This window comes from Limulus polyphemus, unplaced genomic scaffold (genome assembly GCF_000517525.1).
Source record: "Limulus polyphemus unplaced genomic scaffold, Limulus_polyphemus-2.1.2 Scaffold1507, whole genome shotgun sequence".
NCBI lineage: Eukaryota > Metazoa > Arthropoda > Merostomata > Xiphosura > Limulidae > Limulus > Limulus polyphemus.
The window spans coordinates 40,251-51,635 of record NW_013667117.1 but is presented as its reverse complement, the minus strand read 5'-3'; the positions used below and the strand labels follow the sequence as shown (position 1 = coordinate 51,635).

The 11,385-nt window shown below is 32.6% G+C and overlaps 1 protein-coding gene across 4 annotated transcripts in view; it reads right to left on the bottom strand.

Annotated features, from left to right (window-relative positions):
- The window catches only part of LOC106463866 (transcriptional regulator prz1-like), a 41,391-nt gene extending 30,269 nt beyond the window's left edge, over positions 1 to 11,122 (bottom strand). For 3 of the 4 annotated variants that reach the window (XM_022391498.1, XM_022391499.1, XM_013923947.2), the window contains exon 1: positions 11,086 to 11,122. The gene's annotated coding sequence lies outside the window, so the exon portion shown is untranslated. Of the gene's footprint in view, positions 1 to 11,033; positions 11,053 to 11,085 lie in introns of those variants that run through there. The other variant, XM_022391497.1, reaches the window with a different exon arrangement.
- Positions 11,123 to 11,385: the final 263 nt, after the last annotated feature.

Below are 11,385 nucleotides of genomic sequence, written 5' to 3'. Positions count from 1 at the left end.
GTCTAACTTCTACTTTTACTTTCACTAAGTACTTTACTTCTGTATCTATGCGTATTTATAACACACAGTCTAACTTCACTTTTACTTTCACTAAATACTTTACTTCTGTATCTATGCGTATTTATAACACACAGTCTAACTTCACTTTTACTTTCACTAAATACTTCTGTATCTACGCGTATTTATAACACACTGTCAAACTTCACTTTTACTTTCACTAAATACTTTACTTCTGTATCTACGCATATTTATAACACACAGTCTAACTTCACTTTTACTTTCACTAAGTACTTTACTTCTGTATCTACGCATATTTATAACACACAGTCTAACTTCACTTTTACTTTCACTAAGTACTTTACTTCTGTATCTACGCGTATTTATAACACACAGTCTAACTTCACTTATACTTTCACTAAATACTTTACTTCTGTATCTACATGTATTTATAACACACTGTCAAACTTCACTTTTACTTTCACTAAATACTTCTGTATCTGCATGTATTTATAACACACAGTCTACCTTCACTTTTACTTTCACTAAATACTTTACTTCTGTATCTACATGTATTTATAACACACTGTCAAACTTCACTTTTACTTTCACTAAATACTTTACTTCTGTATCTACGCGTATTTATAACATGTGACAGAAGAATCTAGAAATATCTAGCTCTCTAGTAGCAACTATATTAAATATAATGAGAAAAGCTTAGAAGCTTCACTAAAGATAACATCAATGACATTACAAAAACCAATAACTTAAACTACATACGACTCATATCGAGTTACGTAACGAAACTTATCGCAACTATCGCTTTTAAAATACTCAACGTTTAACACTCTTGTTATAAAAAATAAATAATCATTAAATACTAAATGAACTAAATAATAACTCTTACACTAAATATTTTTGTATGTCTAACACAGGCCAAGGTGAAATAGTCAATCCATTTCCGGGGTCTGTACTTTAAGATATGATAAATCTACAACTGAACAAGGTGGTCATGGGTCCAAAAGAGAGAGCCATGAAAACAGTGTCTCCTTTTTTGGGAGTAGATAGAAACAACTGGAGATGTCTGAATGAAACATAAGAAGATAATACAGAAAATCATGGCAAGCCTGCAGAGTAGCCAACAGCTTGATATGCATATAGATAAATCTTACTTCTGGAGATTAGATGCTGAAAATGGATCAGGCATCTCAAACTGCACCTCACTGGAATAGAGGTGGTGGAATGGAGCTGACATAGGATTGAATATCATCAAGCACAAAGTACCACCTATGTATGCTCACCACAGATATGGAATTACACAATGTAAGCAGAAGGAGTTCAAAGACTGACTTCTGAACCTTGGAGGGCTCCAAACAAATACAAGTCTGGAGTAAAGTTGGGGAAGAAGGACATTTAGGGTCTTGTGGATTCGAGTGAGCCACCAAGACCACAAGGGATAAAAAGAAGAGAGTGTATCTCTAAAGATACCTGCATTGACAGGCCAAAAACCACTGAAGCGACATGTATGGGCACATCCAAGAGGAACAATGAACTCAAGAGAAAGCTTTCCAAAAAAAACACATGATAGTTCTAGTATCAAAAACTGAATGTTACAAAGATTAATAACCAAATTTTTGACTGTTGCTAACAAACCAAAGAAAGTGCAAGGCAGGCAGATTTGGATGTGTATAGTGTCTGAGATCCACCTAAAACAAGTTCATTTCATTCACCACCATAGAGAGTATCCACTAGAGTGAGAAAACAGTGAAATGGAAACTAAGGAAAGACCACGGTTGGGTCAAATGGGATACATTATCTGGATGACAACTTCCCATCTTTGTGGGAATGATAAAAGGACAGGAGTAAAACCTCAGAGTGGAGTTGAAGAAATGTCCCATGGCATTTTAAATAGATGTGATGGAGACCAGAAGTACAGAAAACACCTGAAGAACTCAATAGGTCACAACCAAAGCATATTTCCCAAAACAAATTGCCTCAAAGACCTGTGATAGGTAGCCTTCAAAGAGGAAGGACCATGAATAATAATGAGAGGATATGAAAGGACAATCCATATACCAGGAGAAACCTGGTGGGGTTCTCTGGTCCCAGGGCAAGAAACCAAAGTGAACAAAGATGACTCCTGAAGAGCTGCATCAGTTCAAAAGACCAATGTATAAGAAATACCCAAAAAAACATGTCACAAAGAAAAGGTGCAAAACAGAGGTATTGAAGAGGAGACTGAGGTTGGTGAAAGTCAGAAAGTAAGACAACCTGACAAAGTAAACCTCAGAAGAAAAGAAAATAAGGTAACAGGGAAAAACTGGAAGTAAACTAAGGATAGGGTGAAAAAAAGGTAAAGTTGATAGAGTAGTAATGGAAAATCTCTAAATGAATGTGAAGCATGACAAAGAACAAAGAAGTTGAGTGAAGAGATGAAGACGAATAGATGTAAAGAAATAAGAGGGATGAAAAAAGGGGGAGATATCTAAACTGAAGAAAAAAAAAATCAGGTGAATGAGGCTCATGCAACAAGAGAGCTCAAGATTCAACAAATCTAGGTAGATAACACAGCCACAGGGGGAAGACGACATCCCATCAAAGAGGAAACTGCCAGATCGTGAAGGTAATGAGATATGAACGTGTCAGGAGAAGTCCACATACTGACCCGGAAAATGTCTTCTAGAGAACAGTTCAACTGGGCAGCCAAAGGCATTGATAGGTGTCGAATCTGATAAGAGGTGATCTGGAGCATATTGCGATCATTAACAGATAAGCCCAAATAGGCAATATGGATCAAATTCCAAAGCCATCTGGTTAAAGTAACAGGTGATAAATTCCTGGATACTGCAGGATACCAAAGAATAAAAAGTCTGTTCCTAGGGCCTCAAAATGGTTCCATACGAGCCACATAACATCTGAGTGCCTTGACGGGACGTAACAAATGATCTGTGTCTGATCTACTGTAAAGATGAGAAATGCCAGGTAAATGCTTATATACAGTACCTGCATAGAGGGCATGTGAGGGCCAGCATAAAGTTTTGCAAATTAGATATTGCTGAGGGCAGTTGAGTGGCTTGAGCAAGTGAACACAACATTAGATGGTAAAGATGAAGATTGAGAAATAGCTATTAGTGTCAGCAGAGGTATGCATGTTTTGGAATTTAACTGCTCTTGTTTGCCATGGTTCTTCTACACTTACAATTCATTGTATTTTGCATTATATTTCGTATTCTCAATTATTTCCTCAGTCCTGTTTTCAATTTTCTCAGGTTTTTCCTTTTGTAAGTGTGTCAACTGTAATCTCGTCAGAAAATTCTGACCCTCAAGGGGGTTTAAAATTCAACTGTGTTTGAAACCAATCTTAAACTGGAACACATCTGTACATACATTTGGCTTCCAGTCTGACTTCCTCTGGTTAAAATTTTAGCTTATATGCTAGATGTATTAGTATTCCAACCCTCAGTGAAGTAGATATATTGCATCTTTTAAAGTGCAATTGATGGATTGGCTGATCACAGCAGAACATTAAGCAAGGATAATGATAATGTCATCTGCCATGCTCATTACAGACAACCCACAAATCTCTTACTATCATGTATGAGTCAACTCTTCCCTCACTCTGAGTCATTACTCCCACCATCCAAACAAATGGATTAGTCTACAAACCTTTCTACAAGCAAAGTTAGACAGTTCCTCTTTTTTGTCAACATGAGGCAAAATTTCTGCAACCTTCCTTGACACCTTCTTCTAAGGAGAAAGATTTCCAAATTTATGTACAATCCAGAATGCTTGTAGTTATGTGAAATTGGTAAAACAAAGTGAAAATTCCTTATGTTTATTGAAAGTATCAAGGGTTTGCTTCTTATTAAACCTTATGAATAAAGTATGCAAGTAAATGAGCTGTGAAAATCTTCTCAAGGTCACTGAAAGTGTGTGAAACAGAAATCACTTTTGAATTATCCAATACAAGAATAATGATCCACAATGACAAGTTCCAAAAACCTAGTAATATTCTCACCTCTCACTTAAAAGATGACATTATAGCTCTTTCCAGGGTAGTCATGATTTCTTTGGGGATTACAATGTAAAAAAGATGGAATCCCAACATGCTTTTGTTGCCAGTTTCAAAGAGACAGTCTTTTTTTTTTAGTTGTTAGTGAACAGCACATTTAGAAGATAAAAAATCTTAGACATACTTTTTTTTTTTACATTGTATCTCAATCATGACACGTTTTCAGTTTCCTACTAAGAATTTCTGAATGATAGGAAAGATGAATGTCAACCTTTTACTCAATACCAGGTCACACATAATATGATACACACACTATTGGTTGATATTCTATTTATAATAAACTGCTTGACAGCAAATGGCACCTATAAGAATGTTCAATACATGAGAACTATAACCTTAAAATGATATAAGATTCAACCCAGTACTTCTCTTCTAATAACTACCAGGCTCCCCTCACACTGGTAACATTTTCTTTCATACCCTTAAATATTTTGTTGGCTGTATATTTGTCCATGTACCTGTCTTTGTTTCTGTCAATAGCCTTGAAAGCAACCAGTATTGGAGTAGTAATCACACAATTGTCTCACTTGAGAGTTGTGGGCTCGATTGTAATTTTTTAAAATTCATGGAATGAGAAGGTTAGAGTACATATCACTTGCAGATCATTCTTACTTGAAGATAAATCAGATACCTCTGAAGAAGATTGTGCGATTAGAGAGGGAAATAGCAGAGATCAAAGAAACAAGACTGGAAACGGTAGAGCTGGTGTAAAGGTTATGTTGGGGAAGGACAACAATGACAATGTTAAGTTTATAAGGAAGACGACAATAGTAAAAAAATTAGGGCTATAGAGACAATTTCACATACCAGTCTCTAATGTAGTTGAACTTTTGACTGTTTGCTATGGAAAAAAAAAAAGAGATGATCAAAAGGTTTACATAGTGGGGAAAAGAGCTAAGAAATTAATCAATTAGTAAATGCCCCCTAAACATACACGCATATTGTAAAATAAAGTAAAAAAAGGAGAGTGTGTGCTAGCTTCAAAATTTTTTCAACCACTGCATTATTCTAAAATAGTATTTACCTTACTATTTTCATTCTCATTATTTCTGTTTTTTTAAAGAAATCTTCCAATTACCCTTGGCATTATATAATAGAACTCTTCTACTGATCGATTGTCATTTGCACATTTTGTTAAAGCATTTTTGTCTAAAAAATATTTTGCCACAAATTATTTTAAAGATAATATAAGTATTTTCTACTTAGTGAATGAATCACTAATGTCAACTAACCACCACTACATGGTTGCCATTACATTGTTTTCTTCAATATACAGTAATCCCACAGTGATATTCTGTAAATCAATTAAACTGATTATTTACTATTGCTGATAATGATAATAATGTTTTTATTTAAAACATATCATGATTGCAATTAGAAATAATAAAGTAGCCAGTTAGCCAATTTATTGATGTACATTGTTTCAACAGGATAAACATAAAAATGATATTCAACAAAGAATTGAGTCTTCAGAATCTTTTGCAGTTGCCTACTACACTCACTAAACAGTAAACTTAACTAAACTTATACGATTTGATGACAATTTTAAATTGTGAACATAAAAAACAACTCATGTTTACACATGTTGCAGCTCAATAAAATTATAGTATATCTACCAAAAAGTAAAACACCATAAATTTTAAACAGAGAATGAAACATCAATAACATAATTTTACTGAGCCTTAAACTCAAACCCTGTAACTTCTATATTTCATGCTGTGTTGGGTACACTACTGGTATATAATAGCAATCTTCTCCAAATAGTGTACATTTCTTACTATGTTAAATTAGTAGTTTTCTTTCTTACTCATTCAACCTGTCTCTAAACTGTATAAGTTTACCATATCTTGAGTTATCTCATAAAAGACAATTTCTGTAGCTTTCAAACAAATGTAATTTAACACACAGATGCTTTCACAATTCACAAATGAATGGAACTGAAAGTAACATTTACAGAAACTATAAAAAAACCTCTTAAACCTATATAGTTATTCTATTATTATATGATATTCTAATAACTGCAGTGTTAATAAATGTAATAGGCCTATACTAAAATCTGATGACAAGTATGATTAATTATAATAGTAGTCTGTCAGCTTAAAAAAAGGCATAAAAGTTGTTGTTGTAACAAGATTACCACTGTTTGTTGTGTTCCAGCCAGCTTAATGAACTCTGGATTGAATGAAACAAATCATTAACAATGGATAGAGCAAACATAGGTTGGTTGGAATACTGCTATTATACACTCATTTAATTCTTGAAAATCCTTAAGGGACTAGATAAAGAAAGCGCTTAACACTAATGTCTGGAGATAAGTATAATTGATTATAACCATGGTTCATCAGCTTGAAAAAAAGCATTCACATCATAACAGAATTGAAATTTTCCATACTAGCTACAGTAATGTTTCACTTTTACAGTGGTACCAGTTAACTTTTTTAAAAGTTGGCTGTATGACACTAGAATAAAATTTTCAGTATTCTTTACATGAAATAAAAGACTTCCAATATAATAATATAGTATTTTGGATAAATTAATGTTGATCATACAGTTCAAAGTAACCTACACAAGTCAAGTTTAAAATCTGTAAATGATTAGCTCAGTCAGGTTATATATAATCCAACAATTTTAAAGCTTATACCTTTATTTCCAGTCATGTGGATGATATGAAAATAAAAAAAGAGTCAATAACAAAGATTTCAAATTTTTTGACTAAAATTAGTTGTAATTATTTATAATCATACTTAGAGAAACTATAGCATTGGTAAAGATAATGCCTGTTTTCAATTTTTTTTTAAAAGCCATTACTTTTACAGTAACACTACTTTCATTACACTTATTTCAGACATCAAAAATACAAAAACATCCCTCTCACAAAAATCTAACTTCTAAATAGTAAAAAATCTATTCTGTAACAAGTCTACACGATAAAAGTTGTTGATGTCCTAAACAATACTAACTTTAATGAAAATAAATCTCTTACGGTCTAGACACATTCATAAAGTTTCTGTAAAAAGACAAGGCATAAATATTTACCATGACATCATTTAATAAACTTTTATATTGTTGTATTAGCTTAGAAGTAGTCATTTACTGGCTGAGTCCTTAACTGGATTGCTGTAGACTCCAGCTGTGTTGATTTCAGTAAAACCTCAAAAGATTTTATGATAATTAATAACCTAATCAAATAAAAACACTCTAAGGTAGTGTATGGACATCTGGCTGTTTATACTAATTCCTGAAAAGAATAGATCTGTGCCTACTTATACAACATTAAATAATAAATTAATTTCTCAGAGAGGAGGTTTTACCCCCTGAATCCCTTCCCCTATATTCAAGGCTGTATATAAAACATTTAAAGATAACAGTTATTAATTCTTGAAAAAAAATGGAGGGGGTTCAGACTCCTAGACCCCCTCTTGTAGATCTATGCCCACTTATACAACATTAACTAATACAGAATAGATGGAATTACATAATTATAAATCATAAACATAACACAAGGGGAATAAAACCATAAATTTACAATTTACTTAAACCTAATTACCTGGAGACTTGGTAATGAGCGCTAAAAGCCTTCATTCTAATCAGCAGTTCAAAATTAGTGATGGTAGCAAGTTTAGTGGCAATAGGAACTGAACTCAAGACTGTCAAATCATGAAGCATCCCCCCACCCCCCAATATGTAGCTTTGTGTTAACAACAAACAAAAATATAATGGTAATATTTCAATTACTTGGATAGTTGAATAATCAAAAATACTAAACAACTGGAAACCCTAATTTCAATTACTAACTGTAATTTATAAATAACTCAACATTAATAAGGATATTTAAATGAAATGAAGAAGAATATGATAATTTTAAACTACAATAATTTATAATAGAAAATATAACACTTAGCTCCGTAAAACAGATGCTTTGCATCTTTTTAATTTAATACAACATAATTTCTTTAAGATAAAGTTACATATTTTCCTTAACAACATTTTTTAGCTAAGAAGAGTTAAACTGTAAACAGTTTTTCCAGTGAGGGCTAATTAGTGATTTGTATAAAAATAAAAACTCTCTTTTGACTTGTGATCAGTATGTCTATAAATACTCCCCAAAATTTTATTAGCTTTACTACTATTAACAGAGCACTGCCCCAACAGCTTAAGTCACCTGTATATCACTAAACCAAAACCCTTTTCTGCACTTGGTTCCCATCTATATTACCATAACCCAAATGCATTACCTTGCACTTACTATAATAAAGACCATTTGCTAAATATTTGTCAACTTGCAACTTGAATAATGCCATTCAGTTAGTTATACCTCAACATCCTCAATACAGCTAGTAATACCTAAGACTTTAATGTTATTACTAATGTAAACAAGAAATGCAAGGGTTCAAACAACAACCCCCGAGACATTCCATTAATAACAAACTTTTGCTTTCTCTCATCCAACTATTATGCAATCCAATTAACTACTATTGTGATTTTTTTGCAGCTAATCTTCTGTGTGATACCTTATCAAAAGCTTTTTGAAAATCATAAGTACACTTAAGTCCTCACTCCTTTCCTTCATCCAAATAACATGTAACATCAACCAAAGAAAAAACAGATTAGTAGTAAGGCAAGATTTCCCTTTGGTGAATTTTGTTGGCTTTCACTGATCATATCATGTTACACTAAATTATTTTGTAAAGTCTCCTTAGAATCCTTCCCACTATAGAAGTTAAACCGATTTATAATTTTCAGAGCAACTCTTATTACCCCCTTTAAAAATAAGGGAGTAACATTAGCAATGCTCCAATCGTCAGGAAGTTGCCTACTGACCTGAAAGATAGAGGTTAAATATCTTATCTTTAACCTCTTTTAAAATTCTGTATGCAAAATGAGAATAAGTTTCGTTCAAAAATTAGGTATTTTCATTTAATTTTACCCTGGTACACATACTTAAGCTAATACTGCATCATCTTCAGACTACTTTTGACAACTGTAAGACTAAAGAATACTGAGAAATACTTTCGACATATAATGGATATATTCAGAAACTAATAAAATTTCTACGAACATAACCTACGGACAACAAGGGACCATTAGATCTTTCTTTGTACACCCACCCGTTGGAAAAGTAACAAATTTAAACCCACCCTTTACTTTTCAAGAAATCATCAATTTATTTTTTAACTCTTGTAAGTAGTAGGCCCCTCTATTGTTGATGATAACTCATTTCATAACTGAAACTTAGCCCACCTTTTCCAAATCTTAACCTTGTGTCCTCTCATCCAATTATTTTCAGAATATAGCACAAAAAATCCAGAGGCCTTTATCCTATCAATCACCTAGATAATCTTGAGAAAATAATTTTACAAGAGAAAATATTATAGCAATTCCATTCATGGAATTGTCCTAGTAGTCCTCATCTAAGCCTTATCTAATAATTCATTAACCTTTCTTAGATATGGAGACCAAAACTGTATACAGTATTCCAAGTGAAGCCTAACTAGTGAATTATACAGAGATAATTACTGCTTTTGACATGCAATCACAATTTCTATAAATACACCCTAAAAGCCTAGTGGTTTTATTAATAATAGCAAAAGTACTGCTTTAATGGCTTGTGTGTGTTGTCCACTACTATGCCATGACATTTTTTTTTTGGTCACACTACTGAGTGGGTTCCTATTTAAATTAGCATATCCAAATTATGATAACAAAAATGCATTATCTTATACTTACTATAATTAAAGATCATTTGTCAAATATCTGTCAAACCTAACAAGTGATTCTATAATACTTAAATGTTCTTTACACCCAGAAATACTTAAGAGTTTAAATTTAATGTCATTGGGAAAACTTTCCTAATTACATCAATATCAATGATGTAAGTAAGCAAGATCAAAGGCTCAAGCACTGACCTCTGAGATACTCCACTAGTAACAAGGGTCTCGTCTGACTGGACTCTATTAATAAGTCTTTTTCTTTCTTCAATCCAACTATCCTACAGTCCAATAAACTAGTCTTTCCCTAACCCCTACAATGTGAAGCCACTCTTGTGTATGTTACTTTATAAAAATCTTTATAATAATCAAAGTAGACAAGTCCACACTCTATGACCAATCAGAATTATCAAAACAATAGTAATGTCAATACTCTTGAACTGCAAAACTAAACGGGTCTGAACATTTAATATGCTTTTCTTACAGCTCCTAGAAAGAAGACTTCAAAGCTCTATGTTAATTCACAAAAAAAACCGTTAAAATTCCTATATTACATAAATGGCTCAACATGTCTTAACCTTACACAAACAATTTTCAAGTCTTCATTTATTCCATTTCTATTTAGTCTGTCTATACTCTTGTGACTTACATATACTCCACATTTAACTGTACTAATTATCATATGAAAATGGTATTTGTAATACTGTTAATAATAATATTGATACTATTAAATTATCAATGAGATGTAAATTAATCGCTGTATCAACTTTTATTTTCAGTCTACATCATCATCAGTATAAGTGACTGGTAATATTACTTTAGAGTTTACTTCAAGATCAAGTTAAACAGAATGTGCTACTGTACATTGTACACACTACAATTACCAGTATACTTTAGACTGTCACGTAGTATCGTTTCATTTGCATTTTGTTAACTTAGGTAAATATTATTTTTTTTATTCCATCATACCAGTGAGAAAAATTTTGCCCAATTGGATCTCTAAGAGTAGGCCTACAACAGTACAAGTCAACGAATACCTTGCGGTGGATCTCAGCACATTTATTATAAATCTTATAATAATTAATAGAATTTAGAAATACAGCGTAATTGTGAATAACTTCTAACTACAAGTTAACCAAGTCCGAGGCGTTAACTCAAATCGTGGTACACTGCTTAAAACCATGTAATGTAATTTTCATAAGACTGTTTAAAAACAATATGTAAACGCTACACGATTTAAATGTGCAATATCCTACCGTATCTTCAAAGCACCATATACTTAAACATAACCATATTTGAAAAACTCACTTCGAACCCTTTCCACCGAGCCATAGTACAGTGTAATGGCACCCGGATGTTGTGTTTTGGCACTTCTTGTGACATCTAGTGGAAGTTAAGAATAATTCAAAACATTATGGGTATATTTTTCATTGTAACAATTGAAAATGTTAACTGAAAGCATTTTTCTACTTATAGGAGTAGCAGATGAAGTAACTATTAATTTCACACTTCCATAATTAGTATATAATATATCTTTGTTCGGGAATATTCAGGACATTTTTCGAAATTTTCGTACAGGCAGTTGCGACGTCTTGGAGGCTCTAAGTA